At 40.0% G+C, this 27729-nt stretch overlaps 1 protein-coding gene and 1 pseudogene across 3 annotated transcripts in view; one reads left to right on the top strand and one right to left on the bottom strand.

Annotated features, from left to right (window-relative positions):
- Positions 1–687, bottom strand: part of IPP (intracisternal A particle-promoted polypeptide) — a 63500-nt gene extending 62813 nt beyond the window's left edge. For all 3 annotated transcript variants that reach the window (XM_077149817.1, XM_077149819.1, XM_077149818.1), the window contains exon 1: positions 482–687. The gene's annotated coding sequence lies outside the window, so the exon portion shown is untranslated. The remainder of the gene's footprint in view (positions 1–481) is intronic.
- LOC143657935 (twisted gastrulation protein homolog 1-like) lies at positions 333–27729 on the top strand (annotated as a pseudogene).

Genomic DNA, 27729 nt, shown 5'->3' with positions numbered 1-27729 from the left:
GAATCCACTGTCGAGAGCATCTGGAAGCAATTTCAGGAAAGGGTGTAGGAAAGAATCTCCGGATGAACGTTAAAAAAAAACCGCAAACCAAATGAAAACAAAAACGGAGGCTGTGTGTGCTTGAGCTGGGGGCTGCACCTGGAGAGCGAACCCTAAACTGCTGCGAGGAGAGGAAGGATAAAGCTCCCCAGCGCTACCTCAATGGCGGGGAAGGCAGCTGAGAGCTAACCCGACAGCCGACAGACCGGGACACCGCCTCGGATTGCCAGTGGGGGCGGGGAAAGGACAGGCAGGAGCGGTCGGCGCCAGGAGAAGCTCTGGTGAGTGTGACAATGAGACCGTCAGGGGAGCGCCTGAGGTGGCAGGAGGACCCATTCCAGAGGCTTCTCTCACTCTCCTCCTCGGGTTCAGAGCCTGAGAGAGTAGACGAAGAAATTCCCAACCCCATTACAGACATCCCTGGGACAAAGGCGCTTCTTACCCGCCGCTTTCCCTTCCCGCCGGTGCCTGTTCAGGTCCTGCGCGCGCAGTCACTACCAGCACAGGCGCGAAGGGGGAAGGAGAAAAGGGTCTGTGCAGTCTCCCGAAAGCAGAAAGCAAAGCCAGGCCTGGGGAAGAGGGCCTTCGCGTTGACTCTCCAGCGCTTAAGAGCCCGGCCTTCTTGTGCGCGTGCGCAGTACTCTTCCGCTTGCGCGTAGCGGGCCCTGCCGGGGTTTCTTAATACTGCATTGCCGATGCTGAGGGAAGGTGGTTGATTACCCTAGGGCGAGTAGTCCCGCTGCAGCCCAGGGTGCTACTTGCTGCGGCTGACTACCTAGCACTTTCCGCTGCCTACGCTTCCCCGATTTAACTGGCGTTCTACGCAGCCAGTGGAGCTCGGTGTTGAGGAAATGACAGGGACGAACAACCCCACATGGTGTTTCTCTGCATTCGTTATTTACCATTCACTCAGATAATTTTCTGAGTGCCTGCATGACGAGCCCGACCTATATCGAGGGCAAGGAAGAACTGAAAATGTCCAGTTGTTTTTTCACTGTTGAACCTCACAATGTGCGGCAACATTAGTAGCTTTCAAGCTTTTGATCTAAGGTCACAGTGAACAATGAATGTCACTAATACGTATGTGTATAGAGATGAATATATTAAAACAAAAATTTCACAAAACGATGCTTATACTTAATACCAACAATGCGCTAAATTTTTAGTTTTTCTTCTCTATTCTCTATTTCATTACCAAAAAATGTGCCAGCAGGACCCATTGTCAGGAAAAATAGTCAAACTCTTGAAAATGGACAAAAGAGATTACTAGCTGCTCTTTCGTGAAATGCTGACCTTGCCTATCAGACGCTCCAAGGATTATTTGCTTCTGTAGGGACCTCTGATTTTCTACTGGCTAGGCTATATTACAAGAAAACTGATAGTATTTTAAATAATTCTTGTCCATAGAAATGCAAATAAATTTTGTCCTAGATAGGTAAAATTGATTTCTGCCCTCTAGGAAAGAAAACCACAGAACATTACGTACTACTGATCTGTATGATAGGATGTTAAACCACTTTTTATACCTTTTAACAAATAGGAATAATGTAACTACCTCTTAGGGTTATTGTAATTAAATCATTTTACATATGTAAAGTTATCAATATTTGCCAAATAATTGGCAAATCCATCATTTCCTTAGGGGTTGCAAAATGCTAATCTTTTCAGTTCCTCCATTCCTTTATGATGTATTTATTATCAATGATTCTTCTATAAAGAACTTTCCCTCATCATCTCTTTGGTTACCCTGAGATATAGTCTTTATAATAAAGAGAGGATAGAAACTTGATACTTTCAATTATTTATCAACTTTCAGAGTATTGAATCAGTACCCTAGCAACCTTCGAAGGCGACTAAAAAAGTTCACTTTATAGAATTTAACAAATGAAAATAAATGCTTAATCATTAAATTGATATCTCTTTTGGTCTCTGGTATTTTAGAGCACCTAGAAGTAAAAACCTAAAATTGTGAAATTGTAACCCATGTTAAAGTCTGAAATATGTTCTCCAACTAATTGTGGTGCTGTGCTTTGAAATTTATACCTTTTTTGTGTATATGCTATTTTTCACAAAAAAGAAAAAGAAAAAAGTCTATTGTGATGATAAGAAAAATATTTAAGCCCTCTAGCCTCCTATATTCTGGAGCAACTAGAAGGAAAAATATGAGAGGATTGCATGATAGCCCATGACAAACTCTGGTGAATCTATCCTGTAACCACTTGTTGAACAGTGCTTTGAAAACTATTGCTTTTTTATTTGTTTTGTATGTATGTTATGCTATGCAATAAAAAAAGTTTTTAAAAAATTACCCAGCCCCATCTAAACTTCTGTTGGACATGAAAAAACAAAGTATACTTTAGTATGCTTATGAAACCATGGATTTTATGTATTTGACTTGTGTCAACTCATTGTACTCACTATTTTACTTTTTTAACATGGGCAGGCACTGGGAATCAAACCCGGGTCCTCTGGCATGGCAGGCAAGCATTCTTGCCTGCTGAGCCACCATAGCCTGCCCACTCACTATTCTTTTTGATACTCAAATTATTCCATTTTTTGTGTGCTGGTTTGAAACTGTTATGTACCCCAGAAAAGCCATGTTCTTCTAATCCATTCTTGTAGGTGCAAACTTATTGTGGGTGGGATCTTTTGATTAGTTTGTTTTCATGGAGCTGTGACCCACCCAAATGTGACTGGGACCTTTTGATTGAACTATTTCCATGGAAATGTGACCCCACCCATTCAAGGTGGGTCTTAATCCTTTTACTGGGGCCCTGTGCGAAGAGAATAAAAAGCTGAGAAATGCCCCAGAAGATGATAAACTAAAAGATGAAATCAAGAGTTTGCCAGGGAAAAGCTAAGAAAGGATCCACAGATGCTTAGAGAGAGAAAACCACTGGAATCAGAAGCTGAAAGCAATGGAACCAGGAACAAGGAACAACAGATGCTGCCCATGTGCCCTCCCATGTGCCAGAGGTGTCCCAAATGCTGGCTGCCCTTCTTCAAAATCAAGATATCTTTCTCTGGATGTCTTAATTTGGGTATTTCATAGCCTTAGAACTTTAAATTTGTAACCTAATAAATCCCCTTTGTAAAAACCAGTCCATTCCTGGTATATTGCAATCTGGCAGCATTAGCAGAGTGTAACAGATTTGGTATCAGAGAAGTGGGGTGCTACAGGTTTGTAAATACCAAACATGTTGGAATGGCTTTTTATGTGGACAAGGGGAAGATACTGGAAGAACTGTGCTCTAGTTTGCTAGCTGCTGGAATGCAAAATACCAGAGACGGATTGGCTTTTAATAAAAGGGGATTTATTTTGTTAGTTCTTCAGAGGAAAGGCAGCTAACTTTCCACTGAGGTTCTTTCTTACATGGGAAGGCACAGAATGGTCTCTGCTGGCCTCCTTTCCAGGCCTCTGGGTTCCAACAATCTTCCCCGGGGTGATTTCTTTCTGCATCTCCAAAGGCCTGGGCTGAGCTGCGAATGCTGAGATGAGGTATGCTGAGCTGCTTGGGCTGTGCTAGGTTGTGCTCTCTCATTTAAGCACCAGCCAATTAAATCAAACATCATTCATTACAGCAGGCACGACTCTTAGCCAACTGCAGATGTAATGAGTAACAGATGAGGTTCAGGTACCATTGCCCCATGCACAGCAACAGAACTAGGCACGTTCACTTGGCCAAGTTGACAACTGAATCTGACTACCACAAACTGTGAGGTGGTTAATAGGAAAGGCCAAGATTGCTTCGAAAAGACTATAGGTAGAAATAGGAACACTAAGAGTAATGCCCCGATAAATCCCAGAGTGATTTGAACAGTGAATAAAAAGGTATTTGCAAAGTCCCCTTGGGGGAATGGTGAGAAGGGGGAAAATTCAACTTCTCCAAGAATTCTTGATATTCTCACAAGCAGTAGGGACAACCAAAGCAATAGGCTGAGCCTCTAATTTTGGGGCTTGCTCATATGAAGCTTAACCCCAGAAAGGATAGGCTAAGCCTACTTAAAATTAGGCCTAAGAGTCACCTCCAAGACAACCTCTTTTGTTGCTCAGATGCAGCTTCTCTCTCTCAGCCAACACAACAAGCAAACTCACTGCCCTCCCCCTCTCTACGTAGGACATGACTCCCAGGGGTGTGGACCTTCTTGGCAACGTGGGACAGAAATCCTAGGATGAGTTGGGACTCAGCATCAGGGGATTGAGAAAACCTCCTCTACCAAAGGGGGGGAAGAGTGAAATGAGACCAAATAAAGTGTCAATGGCTGAGAGATTCCAAACAAAGTCTAGAGGTTATCCTGGAGGTTATTTTTACACATAATATAGATATCATCTGTTTGGTTAAGGTGTAATGGAGAGGCTGGAGGGAACTGCCTGAAAATGTAGAGCTGTTTTCCAGTAGCCATGTTTCTTGAAGATGATTGTATAATGATACACCTTTCGCAATGTGACTGTGTGATTGTGAAAACTTTGTATCTGAGGCTCCTTTTATCTACCTTATGGACAGATGAGTAAAACATATGGATTAAAAATAAAGAAATAATAGGGGGAACAAATGTTAAAATAAATTTAAATTGAAATGCTAGTGATCAATGAAAAGGAGGCATAAGGGGCATGGTATGTATGAATTTTTTTCTGTTTTCTTTTTATTTCTTTCTGATTTGATGCAAATGTTCTAAGAAATGATCATGATGATTAATATACAACTATGTGATGATATTGTGAGTTACTGATTATTTATAGGTAGAATGGAATGATCATATGGTAAGAATGTTTGTGTTTGTATGTTGGTATATTTAATAAATAAATGTTTTTTTAAAAATCCATTTACAATATCCCAGAGTAATTTGGGCATTGAATAAAGAAGTATTTGCAAAGTCCCCTTGGGAGACTGGGGAGAAAGGAGGAAATATTCAACTTCCCCATTTGAAGAATTCCTGATAGTCTCACAAGTAGTGGGAACAATAAAAAAAATAGAAATGGGGACACTAAAGTTTCTTCTAATAAGGCCTTAGATAGAAATGATGAATGTGTTGTTGCTGACTGGAAGAAAAGTGATCCTTGTTTTAAAGTGGCAGAGAATTTGGCAAAATTGAGTCCTTGTGTTGGATGGAAGGTAGAATTTGAAGGCGATGAGCTTGGCTATTTAGCTGTTTAAATTTCCAACTAAATGTCAATTACGTAGCCTTGTTTCTTCTTGCAGCCTATAGTAAAATGCAACAGGAAAGGAATAAGTTGAGAACTGAACTCTTGGGTACAAAGAATCCAGAAACTTATAGTTTAGGAAATTCTGAGCTTTTGGAAAATGAGACCCCAGAGAATATTGTGACACAAGAGGATTTAGCAAAACATGGAACCAGTCAACCATTTCAGAAAAAGACAGAATGAAAGATGGAGTTATCCTGAAAAGACTCGTGGAAAGTTCTATTGTTTGATGGTTTTAACCCCTGTATGCAATAAACTTGTCGTGAAATCTGTATGAACAGAACCATGGCCAGTCTGAATTAAATGGGACAGACTGAAGGATAAAGGACTTCAAGGGCAGAACCATGGAAGCTAAGCTCTGGAGCAAGGAAATCTTGGGCCAGGAGAGCAGATCCATCCATGCATGTGAAGAGGGTGAGTTTTTCCCAGAAGCACAGGATGGGCCTTCCACTTCATTGCTCAGGAAGTGTTGTGCCTTCAGGCATCAGAGAGGATGGAGCACATTCCCTCGGGACTGGTCACCACCCTTTTATTTTGAAGGGGTTCAGTATGTGCCCCAGAGATGGCAGAGTCTGGGTGCCACCCAGATGCTTGAAGAGAGTGGGGCTGAGTACAAGGTGATCTCCACAAAGCTTGGATATGTTGGAATCCAAAACCTCAGTGTTTGGAGAGAGCAGGGCCACTGCATAAGCCCTTGGAAAGAGTGAGACTGTTGCTCTCTCAAGCCCCAAGGATATTCACAGACCTGTAAATCAAACAGAATTTGCCTTGCTGGAACTGTTTGGGCCTGGTGACCCCTGTTTTCCATCCAATTTCTTCCTATGGCAATAGGAATATTTATCCTATGACTGCCCCTCCTTTGTATATTGAAAGCAGATAACTTATTCTGAGTTTCACAGGTCCACAACATAATTTTGTCTTAGGACAGATCATGCCTGTAGCTGATTCTGATGAAACTTTGTATTGTTTTTGACCTTATATTGTATTTGTATTGTTACTGAAATAGTTTAAAGCTTTTGTGATATTGTGATTGAATGGATGTATTTTGTATATGGAAAGAACATGTCTTTTGGCGGTCCAGAAGCTGAAATATGCTGGTTTGAAACTGTTATGTATTCCAGAAAAAACATGTTTTTCTAATCCAATTTTGTGGGTGCAGACTTATTGTGGATGGGATCTTTTGATTAGCTTGTTTCCATGGAGATATGACTCTGCCCATTTAAGGTGGGTCTTAATTAGTTTACAGAAGTCCTTAATAGAGCTCCTGGAGAGAGAGAGAGAGCTCAAAGCAGACACAGACATTTGGAGATGCAGACAGAATATGCCTCTGGAGACACCAGAAGGAGCCACAGCACCTGAGACAGCTGTTTGAAACCAGAACGCAGGAGACAAGAACAGCAGACCTCACCATGTGCTTTCCCATGTGACAGAGAAACCCTGGACCTGATTGTCCTTTCTTGAGTGAAGGTATCCTCTTGCTGATGTCTTAATTTGGATATATTCATGGCCTTATAATTGTAAACTTGTAACTTAATAAATCCCCTTTGTAAAAGCAAATCCATTTCTGATATATTGCATTCTGGCAGCATTAGCAAACTGAAACATTTAGCTAATGGGAATTCCTTTATAGTTGACTCCTGTATTATTTTGACACGTACCATTAGTCTTTGATAGTTTTTTTGCTTTCAAATATAACAAGATAGTTTAGGCTTCCCAGGCCTGGAATCAGCCATTTCTCAAAGGAGCATTAGATTCATTTAATGGGAAATGTCATTCAGAGATCACAAGCTGGGTACTAGGATGGTGTTCTAGTTTGCTAGCTGCCAGAATGCAATAAACTAGGAACAGAATGCCTTTTAAAAAGGGGAATTTAATAAGTTGCTAGTTTGCAGTTCTAAGGCTGAGAAAATGTATCAATTAAAACAAGTTTATAGAAGTGTCCAATCTAATGCATAAGGGAAAGATAACCTTGGTTCAAGAAGGCGGATGAACTTCAGTACTCTCAAATAGAAAGGCACATGGCAAACACAGCCAGGGTTTCTCTCTTGGCTGGAAGGGCACATGGCAAACACAGCTTCCTCTCTAGCTCCCTAGGATTCATCTTCTTTCTTCATCTCCAAAAGTCGCTGGCTGATGGACTGTCTGCTTTGTGGTGCTGTGGTGTTCTCTACTCTCTCAGATTGTCGTGGCTTTCTCTCTTGTAATTCTCTAGCTTTTTCCAAAGTGCTTCTTCTTTTAAAGGATTCTGGTAAAACCAATCAAGACCTACCCAGAATGGGTGGAGACAAGTCTCCACCTAATCCAGCTTAACAGTCGCTCTTGATTGAGTCATATCTCCAGGGAGATAATCTAGTTAAACTTTCAAACATACAGTACTGAATAGAAGAAATGGCTGCCTTTACAAAATGAGATTAGGATTAAAACATGGATTTTCCAGGGTACATGCATCCTTTCAAACCAGCACAGCCTAATTGCTACTGGGTTGGAACATACATAAATTCAAGAAGAGTCTAAATTATTAAAATTTAGCTAATAAAACAGTTTTCCTTGGAAGTTCTTATTACAGACTAGAGAACTCCCCTGAGGATGTTTTCCTTCTTCAGTTCCAAAGGTCTCTGGCTACATGGGCTCTTGTGGTTCTCGTGGCTCTTTCATGGCTCTCTTGCGGCTCTGTCATGGCTCTCCTGGCTTTCATGTTTCTCTTTTAAAGGATCCTAGTAAACTAATCAAGACCTATCTGGGATGGATGGAGTCACATCTTCCTCTCTTCTAAGGTTAATACCTACAATTGGGCATGCCACATCTCCGTGGGATAATCTAATCAAAATAGTCCAACCTACATTATTGAATAGGGACTAAATGAAATGGTTGCCCCCACAAGAATGGATCAGGATTAAAACATGGCTTTTCTAGGGCACATATCCTTTCAAGCTAGCACAGGTTGTTACCATGGAGATATGACCCACCCAATTGTGGGTGGCACTTCTTGATTAGGTTGTTCCATAGAGATATAACCCAGCCCATTCAAGGTGGCTCCTAATTAGCTTAGAGGAGTCCTTTAAAAGGAGAACATTTTGGAGAAAACTCAGACAGAGATGCTTGGAGTTGCTGAGAGAGCCGATACAGAGAGCGGTGTTCAGATGTTGGAGACAGACAGAAGCTCAAAGAGGAGACTGCTGGAACCAGGAGCTGAAAGCAATGAAACTCAGGAGCAAAGGGCCAGCAGATGCAACTTCTCATGTGACAGAGAAACCCCAGAAGTGATTGGCCTTTCTTGAGTGAAGGTATCCTCTTGTTGATGCCTTAATTTGGACATTTTCATGGCCTTGGAACTGTAAATTCATAACCTAATAAATCCCCTTTGTAAAAGCCAATTCTTTTCTAGTATACTGCATTCTGCCCACATTAGCAAACCAAAACAGCAACTGTAATTAATATCATTGAATTGTACATATGAAATTAGTTAAATTGGGAAATATTGTGTTGTATATATCACCACAATTAAATGTTAAAAACAAGAAAAAAGAAACATAAAAATTAATAAAGCAAAACAAAAAATTTTATCTTTTTCTACTAATAGTAATAAGATTGAATAGGATTCAGTCTTCTTAAAAAATCTTTCCTTCAGTGAAAGGGAGGGGTAAGGGGTATGATATGTATAAATTTTTTTTTCTGTTTTCATTTTATTTCTTTTTCTGAATAGATGCAAATGTTCCAAGAAATGATTATGATGATGAATATGCAACTATGTGATGAATTGTGAATTATTGATTATATATGTAGAATGGAATGATCAAAATAGGAATGTTTGCATTTTCTTTGTGCTTTTTGGTATTTAAAAAATAAAATAAAAAGATTTAAAAAATCTTCCTTTAATATTTTGTGAAATAATAATTTGAAAATCTAGTTCCAATTTTATTTTCATATTTGATTTTAATGGATAATATAATTTAAAAAGATAACTTAAAAAAGGACTGAGCCCTTTCAGTCCTGACAATAAAAGATGTGAATAACTAACCATACTATAGGCATGCCTCTGAGATTGTGCGCGTGGTTACAGACCACCTCAATCAAGCAAATATCACAATAAAGAGAGTTACATGAATTTTTTTGCCTTCCAGTGTATATGAAAGTTATGTTTACACTAACTGTGGTCTAGTAAGTATACAACAGCATTATGTCTAAAAAAACAATATACATACCTTCACTTTAAAATACCTTATTGCTAAAAAATGTTAACCATAATCTGAGCCTTCAGCCAGTCATAAACTTTTTGCTGGTGGAGGGTCTTGCCTTGATGTCAAGGACTACTGGCTGATCAGGGAGGTAGTTGTTGAAGGTTTGGGTGACTGTGGCAATTTCTTAAAGTAAGTCATCAGTGGAGCTTGCCACATTGATTGACTCTTCCTTTTACAAAAGATTTTCTGTAGCATGCAATGCTGTTTGATGGCATTTCACCCACTGAACTTTTTTCAAAATTGTAGTCCATCTTCTAAAACCCTGTCACTGCTTTATCAACAAAGTTTATGTAACATTCTAAGTCCTTTCCTGTCATTTCAACAATTTCACAGCATCTTCATCAGGAGTAGATTCCATCTCAAGAAACCATTTTCATTGCTCATCCATAAAAAGCAACTCCTCTTAACTTCAAGTTTTTTAATTAAAAGATTGCAGCAATTAAAAAACATCTTCAGGTTCCACTTTTAATTCTAGTTATCTTGCTATTTCCACCACATCTGTAGCTTCTTCCTCCACTAAAGTTTGAACCCCTCAAGCCATCCATGAGGGCTGGAGTCAACATCTTCCAAACTTCTGTGAATGTTGATATTTGGACCTCCTCCCATAAATCATGAATGTTCTTAATGGCATCTAGAATGGAGACTCCTTCCAGAAGGTTTTCAATTTACTTTGCCCAGATCCATCAGAGGAATCATTACCTATGGCAGCTATAGCCTTAGAAAGTGTATTTCTTTTTTTTTTTTTAATTTTTTATTTATATTGAGATATCTTCATGCACCATACAGTCCATGCAAAGTATACAATCAATGGCTCACAAGTAGCCATTATTAACATTGTGATGTATTTCCCTCTAGATTGTTTTCAGTGTAGTTGACTGTATGATGTATGATGTAATTTTTTTGTATTTGGATTATCCTTTTTTAAAAAAACCTCTGCAATTATTAGTTTATTAGTAGTATCCAGAACTCAGATATTTGGTGTTCCTCCTGAAGTCATACATAAACAAATCAAATGGAAAGAATCCAAAAGTCAAAATAATATAACAAAACAGTACATCATTACAAAAGTGTGTAAAATTACAAGAATGCCATTTTAACATATGAGTACTTTAAGTGAACAATAATCTCAAAAACACGAAGTCATCAAATTGTTCTCTAAGCTACCAAGCAGCTAAAAATGACCCTAAATGAATGAGTTTGGTTTTTTAAAAATTTATGATACATAACCACATACAAACACATTCTTACCATATGATCATTCCGTTCTTGTTATATAATCAAAAACTCACAATATTATCACATAGTTGTATATTCATCATTGTGATCATTTCTTAGAACATTTGCATCAATTCTAGAAAAAGAAATAAAAAGAAAACAGAAAAAAATTCATACATACCATACCCCTTACCTCTCCCTTTCATGGATCACTAGCATTTCAATCTACTAAATTTATTTTAACATTTGTTCCCCCTAATATTAATTTATTTTTAATCCTAAAATGTATTTCTTAAATAATATGACTTGAAAGTTGAAATGACTTCTTGATCCATGGGCTACAAGATGGATGTTGTGTTAGCAACCATGAAAACTACAAGAATCTCAATGTAAATCTTCATCAGAGCTCTTCGGTGACTAGGTGCGTAGCCATTGAACAGTAATATTTTGAAATCAATATTTTTCTTCTAAGCAGTAGGTCTCAAAATAAGCTTGAAATAGTGACTAAACCAGGTTGTAAACAGATATGCTATCATCCAGACTTTGTTGTTCTATTTATAGAACACAGGCAGAGTAGATTTAGCATAATTCTTAAGGGCCCAAGGATTTTCAGAATGACAAATGAGCAATGGTTTCAACTTAAAGTTACAACTGCATAAGCCCCAAACAAGAGAGTCAGCCTGTCCTTTGAAGTTTTGAAGCCAGGCATTGACTTCTTGTTCCTAGCTATGAAGGTTCCAAATGGCATCTTTTTTCAATAGAAGGCTATTTCATCTACATTGAAAATTTGTTGTTTAGTGTAGCCACTTCACCAATCATCTTAGCCAGATCTTCTAGAAAACTTGTTGCTGAATCAGAGTATATACAGCTTCTTAGAAAACATTACCCCAGCCCTGCAAGGTATTACCATCTAGTTGGCACTGTAATTGAGTTTTCAAAAGACCATTCCACCATTCAATCAATCCAGTTGGTTCTGGATGATGGGGAACATGGTAAGACCAGAGAATTCCTGCACTTCGTTTGCTGTGAAGTGTGTTCCTTGATCAGAAGCAATGCTATGTGGAATACCATGATGATGGATAAAGCATTCTGTAAGCCCATGGATGGTAGTTTTGGCAGAAGCATCACGTGCAGGGATAACAAACCCATATCCGGAATATGTATCTATTCCAGTTAGAACAAATCGCTGCCCCTTCCATGAAGGGAGTGACCCAATGTAATCAGCCTGCCACCACGTAGCTGGCTGGTCATCTCAGGGAATGGTGCCATATTGGGGGCTGAGTGTGGGTCTCTGCTGCTGGCAGATTGGGCACTCAGCAGTGGCTATAGCCAAGTCAGTCTTGGTGAGTGGAAGTTCATGTTGCTGAGCCGATGCATAACCTCCATCTGCACCACCATGACCACTTTGTTCATGAGCCCATTGGGCAATGGCAGGAGTTGCTGGGGAAAGAGGCTGACTGCTATCCACAGAATGGGTCATCTTATTCACTTGATTATTAAAACCTTCCTCTGCTGAAGTCACCCTCTGGTGTGCATTTACATGGGACACAAATATGTTCATGTTTAACCCACTCAGAAAGGTCTATCCACATACTTATTTCCCAGACCTCTTTGTCACCAATATTCCTATTATGGTCTTTCCAAGTCCCTGACCATCCAGCGAAATCATTAGGAACAGCCCATGAGTCAGTATACAAATATACCTCTGGCTAGTTTTCCTTCCAAGCAAAATGAACAACAGGTGCACTGTTCAAAGTTCTGCCTACTAGGAGAATTTCCCCTCACCACTGTCTTTCAAGGACACCCCAGAAAGGGGATGTAGTGCTGCAGCTGTCCACTTTTGGGTGGTACCTGCATATCGTGCTGAACCATCTGTAAACCAGGCCTGAGTTTTCTCTTCCTCAGTCAATTCACTGTAAAGAACTCCCCAAGAGGCCATGGCTCTGGTCTGGGAAAGAGGAGGTAATGTGGCAGGAGGGAAAACCATGGGTATTTGGGCCACTTCTTCATGTAACTTACTTGTGCCTTCAGGACCTGCTCTGGCCCTATCTCATACATACCATTTCCATTTTACAATAGAGTGCCACTGCACATGCCCAACTTTATGGCTTGGTGGGTCAGACAACACCCAGCTCATGATAGGCAACTCAGGTCTCATGGTAACTTGGTGGCCCATGGTTAAGCATTCAGTCTCTACTAAAGCCCAGTAGCAGGCCAAAAGCTGTTTCTCAAAAGCAGAGTAGTTATTTGCAGCAGATGGTAAGGCTTTGCTCCAAAATCCTAAGGGTCTGCATTATGATTCTCCTATAGGGGCCTGCCAAAAGCTCCAGATAGCATCTCTATTTACCACTGACACTTCCAGCACCATTGGATCTGCTGGATCATATGGCCCAAGTGGCAGAGCAGCTTGTACAGTAGCCTGGACCTGTTGCAGAGCCTCCTCTTGTTCAGGTCCCCACTCAAAATTAGACGCTTTTCTGGTCACTTGATAAATGGGCTGGAGTAGCACACCTAAATGAGGAATATTTTGTCACCAAAATCAAAAGAGACCAATTAGGCATTATGCCTCTTTTTTGGTCATAGGAGGGGCCAGATGCAGCAACTTATCCTTCACCTTAGAAGGGATATCTCGACATGTCCCACACCACTGGACACTTAGAAATTTCACTGAGGTGGAAGTCCCCTGTATTTTTGTTGGATTTATCTCCCATCCTCTGACATGCAAATGCCTTACCAGTAAGTCTAGAGTAGTTGCTACTTCTTGCTCCTAGGTCCAGTCAACATGATAACATCAATATAATGGGCCAGTGTGATGTCTTGTGGGAGGGAAAAACAATCAAGGTCCCTGCGGACAAGATTATGATATAGGGCCGGAGAGTTGATATTTCCCTGAGATAGGACAGTGAAAGTATACTGCTGACCTTGTCAACTGAAAGCAAACTGTTTCTGGGGGTTCTTACTAATAGCTATTGAGAAAAAAGCATTTGCCAGATCAGTAGCTGCATGCCAGGTACCAGGGGATGTATTGATTTCCTCAAGCAATGATACCACATCTGGAACAGCAGCTGCAATTGGAGCTACCACTTGGTTGAGCTTACGATAATCCACTATCATCCTCCAAGACCCATCTGTTTTCTGCACAGGCCAAATAGGAGAGTTGAATGGGGATGTGGTGGGAATCACCACCCCTGCGTCCTTCAAGTCCTTACGAGTGGCATTAATCTCTGTAATCCCTCCAGGAATCCAGTACTGCTTCTGATTTACTATTTTGCTCAGTAAGGGCAGTTCTGGTGGCTTCCAATTGGCCTTTCCCATCATAATAGCCCTCACTTCATGAGTTAGAGAGCCAATGTGGGGATTCTGCCAGTTGCTCAGTATGTTTATACCAATTATGCATTCTGTACTTGGGAAATAACTACAGAATGGATCCAGGGGCCCACTGGACCCACTATGAGATGGACCTAAGCTAAAACTCCATTGATCACCTATCCTCCAAAAGCCCCCACTCTGACTAATGGACCAGAGTGATGTTTTGGGTCCCCTGGAATTAATGTCACTTCTGAACCAGTGTCTAATAATCCCCGAAATATTTTATTATTTCCTTTTCCCCAATGCACAGTTACCCTGGTAAAAGGCCGTCGGTCTCCTTAGGGAAGGCTTGGAGGAAGATTAACATTATAAATTTGTGGCAGTATAACAGAGTTCTCCCCCAAAGGGATCTGGCATCCCCTCATTCAAGGGGCTCAGGGTCTGTAAACTGTTTCAAGTATGGAAATTGATTAAGGGGCCGAGACTCTGTGTTTTTTTAACTCTGTTCACTTGACCTAGAACACTTTTGTTTATACAGCTAAAACAAGAATTTAGTAGACAGCCCTTCTATTGTATTTCTAGGTACCCCATGATTTACTAGCCAGTGCCACAAATCTCTGTGAGTCACATAATTTTGACGCCTGCTCTGAGTTTGGTGCCTATTATAATAGCCACGTCTACCCTGTCTTTGGCAATTAAGTGCTGCCACCTGGATTCTGCCAACTTGGGATCCCATCATCCCCATTGTGTTTAAGGATTCCAGGTTAGTGACAGCAGTTCTCACAGTAATATCTGATCTACAGAGAAGTGCAACCACAGAGCTCTTTAGGGACGATGGTGCTAGTCTCACAAATTTATTTATCACTGTTCTGGCAAAAGGTACATCCTCCGGACATTCCTGGGGTGTAAGAGCAGACTTTGCATGATAAATTCACTCTAACATTCCAGTCTCTCTAAGTCTCTGGATCCCCTCATCTACATCATACAAGGGCATCATCCGAACGAACTGTTAATACCTTTTCTAACCCCTTGAGCTATAACATTGCATGCAGAATCTCTGCTTAGTGGGCCCATATCAAGAAATTCAGCCTGATCCAGCCTTATATTCCTTCCACCATTATCCCACACCCTTAAAATCCATTACCACACATATTCCCCTGATTTCTGCCTATAAAAATTGGAAAACTCACACAGTTCTTTTGGAGTATAACGTACCTCCTCATGTGTGATACTTTGTACCTCACCTTTAGGGGCCTGTTGGGACTTTAGTCTAGTTATAGGTCTGGAAGAAGTGAGGGGTGGTGGGGGTGGTTCATGAAAAGAATTAGAAATATCTTCCACGCCATTTGCTTCAGGACCTTCATTGCCAGTTTCATCTGGTGAAACAGTATTAATCACTCTAGGGCTAATCCCTTCAGGAGGAGGTTGGGTTGCCAACTCAAGGCAGGCTGGAGGTGGGGTGGTTATGTCCTCAGGACAAACTATTACAGGGTTATCTAGAGAAGATTCAGCATGACCTAGGGTTTCAACCTCACCTCCAACATCATTATCAATCCATATGTTACCATCCCATTTTTCAGGGTCCCACTCCTTTCCAATCAATGCCCTCACTTTAATGGCAGACACTATGGAACATTGAGATTTCAGTTTATGGTGTAAAGTTGCTACTTTAACAATAAGATTCTGAGTCTGATTTTCAGAGATCTCAAGGCTACAGCTATAGGAAATAAGATTTTCCTTCAGGATACTCATAGAAACATCTACATCTGTCAGACGGCGCTTAAGCTTCTTGTTTGAAGCCTTAAGCCCATCCCTTTCACTCTTTAATGTAGCCAGTGTATATAACAACAACCAGCCAACGTCTCCATACCTCTTATTTCCACAAAACTCTGTAAAGGTGTCAAAAACATTATCCCCCAGAGCCTGTCTTCGTACAAGCAAAGCATTAGGAGAATCGAATGGTGATATTTTGACTATCTCTTTTGCCAACTCACTCCGTGGATCAGGACTGTCCTTCTGATTATGGGTATCAGAGTCCTTAGTGCCTTTGAGTCCAGTCAAAGTAGAAAACCATTCGTAAAAACCCACTTTAAAGATTTTGTTTCTTAAGAACCACTCCCAGTACCAAGATGTATTAGTTAGGGTTCTCTAAAGAAACAGAATCAACAGGGAATACTCGCAAATATAAAATTTATAAAAGTGCCTCAAGTAAATGCAGGAACACAGAGACCCAAATCTGCAGGGCAGTTTGTGAAGCCGACGATTCCGATGAAGGGTCTGGACGAACTCCACAGGAGAGGCTTACAAGCCAAAGCAGGAATAGAGCCTGTCTCATCTGAATCCTCCTTATAAGGCTTTCGGTGATTAGATTAAGCATCACTCATTGCAGAAGACACTCCCCATTGACTGATTACAAATGGAATCAGCTGTGGATGCAGCTGACGTGATCATGATCCAATTCCATGAAATGTCCTCATTGCAACAGATAGGCCAGCACTTGCCCAACCAGACAAACAGGCACCACAACCTGTCCAAGTCGACAATGAACCTGACCATGACAATGGGTATGGTTCGTGGCACCCCCAAACAATTGCAACAGTAACGTCAAAGATAAATGACCACAGATCACCATAGAAGATATAATAACAATGAAAATGTTTGAAATATTATGAGAATTACCAAAATGTGACACAGAGACATGAAGTGAGGATATGCTGTTGGAAAAAAGGCACCAATAGAATTGTTTGATGCATGGTTGCCACAAACCTTCAATTTTAAAAACTTAATATGTAGGAAGCACAAAGTGAAGTGGAATAAAAAGATATATGTCGAGGGTAGAACCTTTAAATTAGGTTGTTTCCATGGGGATTTCTGTGGACATATAACTTCACCTATCGAGGTGGGTCTTGATTAGTTTACCGGAGTCCTTTAAAAAGGAAGACATTTTGGAGAAAGCTCATTTGGAAATGCTTGGAGTGCCAACAGAGATGCTGAAAGAAGCCTTACAAAACTAGGACAGAGACACTTGAAGAGAAGAAATCTCGTCCTTCCCGGGCCGGCTGAGAGTCTCGAAGAGGCAAGTTTCCCAAGCCGAGGTGGCCGGCGCCCCTCTTTTGCGGGCGGCTTCGAGTCTCGGCTTCGAGTCCGCGGCTACGAGTCTCGGATCAGAGGGCTATCCAAAGTCTGGACTGGCTAGTCTGATTGCGAGACTCGGCTGTGGTGAGACCCCCGAGCGGCGCGCGATTTCCCAAGCAGCAGCAGCTGCGGCGGTCGGAGCTACTCCCTCCCTCCTTCCCGGGCCGGCTGAGAGTCTTGGAGAGGCAAGTTTCCCAAGCCGAGGCAGCCGGCGCCCCTCTTTTGCGGGCGGCTTCGAGTCTTGGCTTCGAGTCCGCGGCTACGAGTCTCGGATCAGAGGGCTATCCAAGCCGCGGTGCCCCCCCCCCGCGGGAGGCTTCCTGGTCCGGTGGGGAATCCCCCAGGCCCACTGCGGCCGGCGACCAGGCACAGGGTCCCCTCAAGCCGCGGCAGCTGACGCCCCCACCACGCGCAGCCCCTGAACCAACGGAGAGAATTGGATCGGAAATCCCCAGGCCGCGGAGATCGGTGACCGGGGGGGACCCATACCAAACACTTGAGACAAACGTGTGCCACGTGTGCCACCTACTGGGCAAGATAAGAAAAACAGATCCCAGAGATTTCACAGAAAAATCTTACAACCTTGCTGGGTCCGACACCCAGAGAAATCTGAATAAATGCCCAGACGCCAGCAGCAGAAGATAACTGTCCACGCTCAAAAGATTGAGAATATGGCCCAGTCAAAGGAACAAACCAATAGCTCAAATGAGATACAAGAGCTGAGACAACTAATGCTGAATATACGAACAGAAATGGAAAACCTCTTCAAAAATGAAATTGATAAATTGAGGGAGGACATGAAGAGGACATGGGCCGAACATAAAGAATAAATAGAAAAACTGAAAAAACAAATCACAGAACTTATGGAAGTGAAGGTTAAAGTAGCAAAGATGGAAAAAATAATGGATACCTACAATGATAGATTTAAAGAGACAGAAGATAGAATTAGTGATTTGGAGGATGGAACATCTGAATTCCAAAAAGAAACAGAAACTATAGGGAAAAGAATGGAAAAATTTGAACAGGGTATCAGGGAACTCAAGGACAATATGAACCGCACAAATATACGTGTTGTGGGTGTCCCAGAAGGAGAAGAGAAGGGAAACGGAGGAGAAAAACTAATGGAAGAAATTATCACTGAAAATTTCCCAACTCTATGAAAGACCTAAAATTACAGATCCAAGAAGTGCAGCGCACCCCAAAGAGATTAGACCCAAATAGGTGTTCTCCAAGACACTTACTAGTTAGAATGTCAGAGATCAAAGAGAAAGAGAGGATCTTGAAAGCAGCAAGAGAAAAACAATCCATCACATACAAGGGAAACCCAATAAGACTATGTGTAGATTTCTCAGCAGAAACCATGGAAGTTACAAGACAGTGGGATGATATATTTAAATTACTAAAAGAGAAAAACTGCCAACCAAGACTCCTATATCCAGCAAAATTATCCTTCAAAAATGAGGGAGAAATTAAAACATTCTCAGACAAAAAGTCACTGAGAGAATTTGTGACCAAGAGACCAGCTCTGCAAGAAATACTAAAGGGAGCACTAGAGTCAGATACAAAAAGACAGAAGAGAGAGGTATGGAGAAGAGTGTAGAAGGAAGGAAAATCAGATATGATATATATAATACAAAAGGCAAAATGTTAGAGGAAAATATTATCCAAACAGTAATAACACTAAATGTCAATGGACTGAATTCCCCAATCAAAAGACATAGATTGGCAGAATGGATTAAAAAACAGGATCCTTCCATATGCTGTCTACAGGAAACACATCTTAGACCCAAAGATAAACATAGGTTGAAAGTGAAAGGTTTGGAAAAGGTATTTCATGCAAATAACAACCAGAAAAGAGCAGGAGTAGCTATACTAATATCCAACAAATTAGACTTCAAATGTAAAACAGTTAAAAGAGACAAAGAAGGACACTATCTACTAATAAAAGGAACAATTAAACAAGAAGACATAACAATCATAAATATTTTCATACCGAACCAGAATGCCCCAAAATACGTGAGGATACACTGCAAACACTGAAAAGGGAAATACTCTCATATACCATAATAGTTGGAGACTTCAATTCATCACTCTCATCAATGGACAGAACATCTAGACAGAGGATCAATAAAGAAATAGAGAATCTGAATATTACTATAAATGAGCTAGACTTAACAGACATTTATAGGACATTACACCCCACAACAGCAGGATGCACCTTTTTCTCAAGTGCTCATGGATCATTCTCAAAGATAGACCATATGCTGGGTCACAAAGCAAGTCTTAACATATTTAAAAAGATTGAAACCATACACAACACTTTCTCGGATCATAAAGGAATGAAGTTGGAAATGAATAATAGGTGGAGTGCCAGAAAATTCACAAATACGTGGAGGCTCAACAACACACTCCTAAACAACAAGTGGGTCAAAGAAGAAATTGCAAGAGAAATTAGCAAATACCTCGAGGCGAATGAAAATGAAAACACAACATATCAAAACTTATGGGACGCAGCAAAGGCAGTGCTAAGAGGGAAATTTATTGCTCTAAATGCCTATATCAGAAAAGAAGAAAAGGCAAAAATTCAGGAATTAACTATCCATTTGGAAGAACTGGAGAAAGAACAGCAAACTGACCCCAAAGCAAGCAAAAGGAAAGAAATAACAAAGATTAGAGCACAAATAAATGAAATTGAGAACATGAAAACAATAGAGAAAATCAATAAGGCCAGAAGTTGGTTCTATGAGAAAATCAATAATATTGATGGGCCGTTAGCACGATTGACAAAAAGAAGAAGAGAGAGGATGCAAATAAATAAGATCAGAAATGGAAGAGGAGACATAACTACTGACCTCACAGAAATAAAGGAGGTAATAACAGGATACTATGAACAACTTTACGCTAATAAATACAACAATTTAGAGGAAATGGATGGGTTCCTGGAAAGACATGAACAACCAACTTTGACTCAAGAAGACGTAGATGACCTCAACAAACCAATCACAAGTAAAGAAATTGAATCAGTCATTCAAAAGCTTCCTAAAAAGAAAAGTCCAGGACCTGACAGCTTCACATGTGAATTCTACCAAACATTCCAAAAGAATTAGTACCAACTCTGCTCAAACTCTTCAAAAAAATCGAAGCGGAGGGAAAACTACCCAATTCATTCTATGAAGCCAACATTCCCCTCATACCAAAACCAGGCAAAGATATTACAAGAAAAGAAAACTACAGGCCAATCTCTCTAATGAATATAGATGCAAAAATCCTCAATAAAATTCTAGCAAATCGTATCCAACAACACATTAAAAGAATTATTCATCATGACCAAGTAGGATTCATCCCAGGTATGCAAGGATGGTTCAACATAGGAAAATCAATTAATGTAATACACCATATCAACAAATCAAAGCAGAAAAATCACATGATCATCTCAATTGATGCAGAGAAGGCATTTGACAAGATTCAACATCCTTTCCTGTTGAAAACACTTCAAAGGATAGGAATACAAGAGAACTTCCTTAAAATGATAGAGGGAATATATGAAAAACCCACAGCTAATATCATCCTCAATGGGGAAAAATTGAAAACTTTCCCCCTAAGATCAGGAACAAGACAAGGATGTCCACTATCACCACTATTATTCAACATTGTGTTGGAGGTTCTAGCCAGAGCAATTAGACAAGAAAAAGAAATACAAGGCATCAAAATTGGAAAGGAAGAAGTAAAAGTATCACTGTTTGCAGACGATATGATACTATACGTCGAAAACCCGGAAAAATCCACAACAAAACTACTAGAGCTAATAAATGAGTACAGCAAAATAGCAGGTTACAAGATCAACATTCAAAAATCTGTAGCATTTCTATACACTAGCAATGAACAAGCGGAGGGGGAAATCAAGAAATGAATCCCATTTACAATTGCAACTAAAAGAATAAAATACCTAGGAATAAATTTAACTAAAGAGACAAAAAAAACTATATAAAGAAAACTACAAAAAACTGCTAAAAGAAATCACAGAAGACCTAAATAGATGGAAGGGCATACCGTGTTCATGGATTGGAAGACTAAATATAGTTAAGATGTCAATCCTACCTAAATTGATTTACAGATTCAATGCAGTACCAATCAAAATTCCAACAAGTTATTTTTCAGAAATAGAAAAACCAATAAGCAAATTTATCTGGAAGGGCAGTGTGCCCCGAATTGCTAAAAGTATCTTGAGGAAAAAAAGCGAAGCTGGAGGTCTCACGCTGCCTGACTTTAAGGCATATTATGAAGCCACAGTGGTCAAAACAGCATGGTATTGGCATAAAGATGCATATATCGACCAATGGAATCGAATAGAGTGCTCAGATATAGACCCTCTCATCTATGGACATTTGATCTTTGATAAGGCAGTCAAGCCAACTCACCTGGGACAGAACAGTCTCTTCAATAAATGGTGCCTAGAGAGCTGGATATCCATATGCAAAAGAATGAAAGAAGACCCATATCTCACACCCTACACAAAAGTTAACTCAAAATGGATCAAAGATCTAAACATTAGGTCTAAGATCATAAAACAGTTAGAGGAAAATGTAGGGAGATACCTTATGAATCTTACAATTGGAGGCGGATTTATGGACCCTACACCTAAAGCAAGAGCACTGAAGAAGGAAATAAGTAAATGGGAACTCCTCAAAATTAAACACTTTTGTGCATCAAAGAACTTCATCAAGAAAGTAAAAAGACAGCCTACACAATGGGAATCAATATTTGGAAACGACATATCAGATAAAGGTCTAGTATCCAGAATTTATAATGAGATTGTTCAACTCAACAACAAAAAGACAGCCAACCCAATTACAAAATGGGAAAAAGACTTGAATAGACACCTCTCAGAGGAGGAAATACAAATGGCCAAAAGGCACATGAAGAGATGCTCAATGTCCATGGCCATTAGAGAAATGCAAATCAAAACCACAATGAGATATCATCTCACACCCACCAGAATGGCCATTATCAACAAAACAGGAAATGACAAGTGCTGGACAGGATGCGGTGAAAGAGGCACACTTATCCACTGTTGGTGGGAATGTCAAATGGTGCAACCACTGTGGAAGGCAGTTTGGCGGTTCCTCAAAAAGCTGAATATAGAATTGCCATACGACCCAGCAATACCATTGCTGGGAATCTCCTCAAAGGACTTAAGGGCAAAAACTCAAACGGACATTTGCACACCAATGTTTATAGCAGTGTTATTTACAATTGCAAAGAGATGGAAACAGCCAAAATGTCCATCAACAGACGAGTGGCTAAACACACTGTGGTATATACATACAATGGAATATTATGCAGCTTTAAGGCAGGATAAACTTATGAAGCATGTAATAACATGGATGGACCTAGAGAGCATTATGCTGAGTGAGTCTAGCCAAAAACTAAAAGGCAAATACTGTATGGTCTCAATGATGTGAATCGACACTCGAGAATAAACTTGGAATATGTCATTGGTAACAGAGTCCCGCAGGAGTTAGAAACAGGGTAAGATAATGGGTAATTGGAGCTGAAGGGATACAGACGTTGCAACAGGACTAGATACAAAAACTCAAAAATGGACAGCACGATAATACCTAATTGTAAAGTAATCATGTTGAAACACGGAATGAAGCTGCATCTGAGCTATAGGTTTTTGTTTTGTTTTGTTTTGTTCTTACTATTATTACTTTTATTTTTTTTCTCTATATTAACATTCTATATCTTTTTCGGTTATATTGCTAGTTCTTCTAAACCGATGCAAATGTACTAAGAAATGATGATCATGCATCTATGTGATGATGTTAGGAATTACTGATTGCATGTGTAGAATGGTATGATTTCTAAAAAAAAAAAAAAGAAATGGTCAGCACAATACTACCTAATTGTAATGTAATTATGTTAAAACACTGAATGAAGCTGCATCTGAGCTATAGTTTTTTTCTTATATATTTTTGTACTTTTTATTTTTATTTTTATTTTCTCTCTATATTATCATTTTATTTCTTTTTCTGTTGTCTTGCTATTTCTTTCTCTAAATAGATGCATATATACTAAGAAATGATGACCATACACCTATGTGATGATATTAAGAATTACTGATTGCATATGTAGAATGGAATGATTTCTAAATGTTGTGTTAGTTAATTTTTTTTAATTAATAATAATAAAAAAAAGATATATGTCAGGGTGGGCCAAGGGGATTCAGCAGGCAGAGTTCTCGCCTGCCAAACTGGAGACCTGGGTTCAATTCCCGGTGCCTGCCCATGCAAAAAAAAAAAAATAGATATATGCCAGGGTGCATGGGTGGTTCATTGGTAGAATGTGCACCTTCCATGCAGAAGACCATGTAGACCATGCACCCACCCTCCTCCCCCCAAAAAGATATATGCCTGTATTTATTATCTTTTTCTAGTGATAAAAGAAAAACTTTTCATGTAATTTAGGATCTCACAGCTTTATTGAGCGAGTCATGAATTGGGCAGCATTCCATTCAGAAAGTAGAATGCAGCTCTGGTAAGGGAGTAGAAAGAAAGGAGAAGCTCATACAGGGCAAATCAGGAAGAAAGTGAGGAAATGTTTTGATTGGCTGAAGTTTCCATTTTACATAGGTGGGTCTCACAAAGTGGGAAGCAGATATACATTGATTCACATGGTGTTTTGTCTGTGCTGGTTTGAAAGGACACCCCCTAGAAAAGCCATGTTTTAATCTAAATCCCATTTCATAAAGGCAGAATAATCCCTATTCAATACTGTATGCTTGAAATTGTAATTAGATCATCTTCCTTGAGATTTAATCAAGAGTGGTTGTTAAACTGGATTAGGTAGAGGGCATTGTTTATGTCTTCTGGAAAAGCCTTCCTTGGAAAGTGGCCCCTCTCAGCAACCCCCAGTGCAGGCAAGCCATTTTATTTTACTTAATGTTAGTAACAATAATGCCACAAACTTAATGGCTTAAAATAACACAAATTTATTATCTCACAGTCTCTGTGAGTCTGAAGTCGGGTATGGTTTACCTGGTCCTCTGCTTCAGGGTATCACAAAGCTTCACACAGGGTGGTTGCATTTCATCTGAAACTTGACAGAAGAAGGAGTCCCTTCTAAGCTGAAATGGTTATTGGTAACATTTAGTTCCCTGCAGCTGCTAAATTGAGGGCCTCATTTTCTTGCTGGCCATCATTCAGAGGCCACCCTCCACACCTTACCAGGTTTCCCTCTCCATATGGTAGCTTACAATATGTCACTTGCTTCTTCAAAACCAGCAAAAAAGGAGAAAAATCAACCAATAGACAGCAGATCCAGAAATAACGCTAGTAATAGAATTAATAGACAAGGACATTAAAACAAGTACTATAATTGTATTTCATATGTCGAAGAAGGTGGGAGGACATATGAGCATTTTAGAGAGAAGCATAGGAGATATAAAATATTTCCAAATAAAACTTCAAGAAACTGAAAACAACGTCTGAAATGAAAAATACATTGGATGGGATTAAATACCAATTAGATACTGCGGATGATCAGTGAACTTAAAGACGTAACAATAGAAACTACTCAACATAAAGCACAAAGAGAAAAAAGATTGAGAAAAAAAAAAAAGAACACAAGTACAAGTTGGAGCCCACAAGTGTAGACTGAAACTCATGTCAGTTCTCACTGCCTCTAACCTTGATGGTATTGATGTCCTGCAAAAGCCTGGGACACTATCAATCAATTTGACTTAATTGCCACTTATAGATCACCATAACCAATATTAGCAGAATAGATTTTTGTTTTCAAGTGCACACGGAACGTTTCCCAAGAGAGACAATGGTCTGGGCTTTAAAACAAATCTAAATGAATGTAAAAAAGATTCAAATCATACAAAACATGTTCTGTGATGAAAAAAATTGAATTAGAAATCAGTAACAGAAAAATACCTAGCAAATCTCTGTCTTAGTTTTCTGGTTGCTATGGTAAATACCCACAAAATGGATTGGCTTACCAACAGGGATTTATTGGCTTAGAGTTTCAGAGGTAAGAAACTTTGCTTCCTTCCAAGTCTTAGCATTATATCTGTCTGGCAATCCTTGGGGTCTTTGGCTTTCCCATCACATGGCAATGTCCTCTCCTTTCTCACCTCGGTTCTGTAGACTTCCAGCTCTGGCTCCTCACTATGGCTTTTCCCATGTTCCCTTCTCTATAAGGCTTCCCTTAATATGATTAAGACCTATTCCAATTCAACAGTTGGTCACACCTTAACTAAAAATAACATCTTCAAAAGATCCTATTTACAATGGGTTCACACCATCGGAATGGATTAAAAACACAATTTTTTCTCAATATGCTGCAATCCCCTAATATTTTTTAAACTATTAACACACTTCTAAATAACGCATGGTTCAAAGAAGAACTCAAAAGGGAAATTAGAAAGTAATTTGAACCCAGTGAAAATGAGAACATAATATATGAAAATTAATGAGAAAGTCAAATTTATAGTACTAAATGGCTATATCAGAAAAGAGAAAAGGTCTCCGATCAATGGCCTAAGTCCTCACCTTCCGAAAGTTAAAAAAAAAAAAAAAAGAAAATTAAATCCAAATTAAAGCAGAAGAAAGAAAATAATAAAATAAGAACAGAAATCAATAAAACAGAAAAAAAAATACAGAAAAATTCACGAACCTAAAGTTGGTGCTTTTAGAAAATCAGCAAACAATGATATGATAAACCTTTAAGAAGACAGATCAGGTAAAAAGATAGAGAAGGTGCAATTACCAAGTAAGTTATGAGAGGAGACATCACTGCAGTTCCTCTAGACAAAATCATAAGGGTGTTCATTTTGGCAATACATATATTTAAATTGGAATGATGTAGAAATTAGCATGAGCTTTGCTCACGGATGCTGTGCACGGATGACATGCAAATTTGTGAAGCCTTCCATAGTTGTATACATGATTGTCTCGCAAACCCACAACTTCTCTAATAAAAAAACAAAAACAACAACAAAAAAGAAATATTATGAACAACTTAAACCAATACATTTATCTAAGGATAAAATGGATAAATCATTTGAAATGCACCAACTACTAAGCCTTTCTCAAAAGAAAAAAGATTTTTGTGAGCAACGCCTCCCTGTGGGAGCTGCCAGCCACCAGGAGCTGAAAGAGGCCTGGGCGGGGGTGGGGGCAGGAGGCTAGAGAGCTGCAGGCGGGCCTTGGTCCTCCAGGTGCCCGGGCTCCGGGTTGCGGTACCTGGGAAACGGGCGGAGGCGCGCCGGGGCCCGCCTGGGCTATAGGCGGCCCCAGGTGGGCGGTGCCACTAAAGAAGGCCCAGACCTGGCGGCGGGTACTTCGGGGAATTACAGGTTGTTTTCTCTGGGGCAGCATGAAGGCAGGCACACTATGTTGTAACGCTCACTCTAGCCATCCCGATCTTAACTTGGTTGCCTGCATGACTGAATTGTAACAAAGCTCTCTAGCTAGTGATGTAGGCAAATGTCTCATTCAGAAGCACTGCCAGTGCCAGCCCGGAGAAGGGAATTGTTCCTGTTGTAAAGAGTGTATGTAAGGCAGCCCGATGCGGGGTGGGGGTGGGAGGCCTTCTTAAAGACTGTAAGAAACTTGCTTAAGCCAAGGACGAAAAACATAAACAATCTCCCCAGAGGGGAAGAGTGTAATTACAGATGTAAAAATGATTTCATCTTAGACACTAACCTTAGTTAAACATTAGGTCTTAAGCCTCTTTAGTTATTATACTAGAGACCTAATGTCCTCATACTATAATGGAATGTTTCTGTTCTGAAATCATATATTGCCTTGTGATTTTCTGGCTAGCCATCACGGGAAAATTTCTCCTGTCCTTGAGTCCCAATAAACCCCTATCCACTTCTGTGCCTGGTGTATTTTTTTGGTCTAGCAACTGCCCCCTCCTGTGCTCTGTGGAGCTTGGTCTGGGCCCAGATGGTATGCTTTGGCTAGGTACTTTTGGGATAAATTCTGCGCTTGGGTTGGTTTGTGCAGTTCTTGAAATTACAGCACAAACATACCACCAACTTCCAAGAGCACAGCAGAGGAACTGTGAAAGCCAATCCTTTCTCTCTTCCAGGCACTCACAGAAGGGGACAGGCATTTGAATTGGAACATCATTTTCTTTCCTGTTGCGGAAGGACTTTCACGTCATGAGAATCTGGTTTCCTTTTAGGAAACTGTGAACCAGCTGCACATCAAAATATGTCTATTCCCGGTAGCAATATCCATGCACCTTATTTCACTGACAAAAAAACACAAGTGCACCGTGGTTTATTTTGACAATTGCATTTCCATACAACAGCGTAAAACATCCTGTGAACCATGGGGAAATCCAAATGCTGCTGATTCCATAATGCCTGTTGTGAGTACATCAGCCCAGAGTACTTCGACTATGGCAGTAAGGCTGTCAAATGCATGAACTGCATATTCTAAAGAAGCAAAAGAAATGTAAATCAAAGCAATGTCATCAGAAAGGCATGAAAAGTTATTTGGTGAGGGTTCTAGCGGCATCAGGATGCCTGAGATTTTAGAAGATATAAAGAATTTAGAATGAGCTCATGCT

Source organism: Tamandua tetradactyla, chromosome 2, assembly GCF_023851605.1.
Source record: "Tamandua tetradactyla isolate mTamTet1 chromosome 2, mTamTet1.pri, whole genome shotgun sequence".
Taxonomy (NCBI): Eukaryota; Metazoa; Chordata; class Mammalia; order Pilosa; family Myrmecophagidae; genus Tamandua; species Tamandua tetradactyla.
Note: the sequence above shows the minus strand (reverse complement) of the source record. Positions and strands in the feature narration are given on the sequence as shown.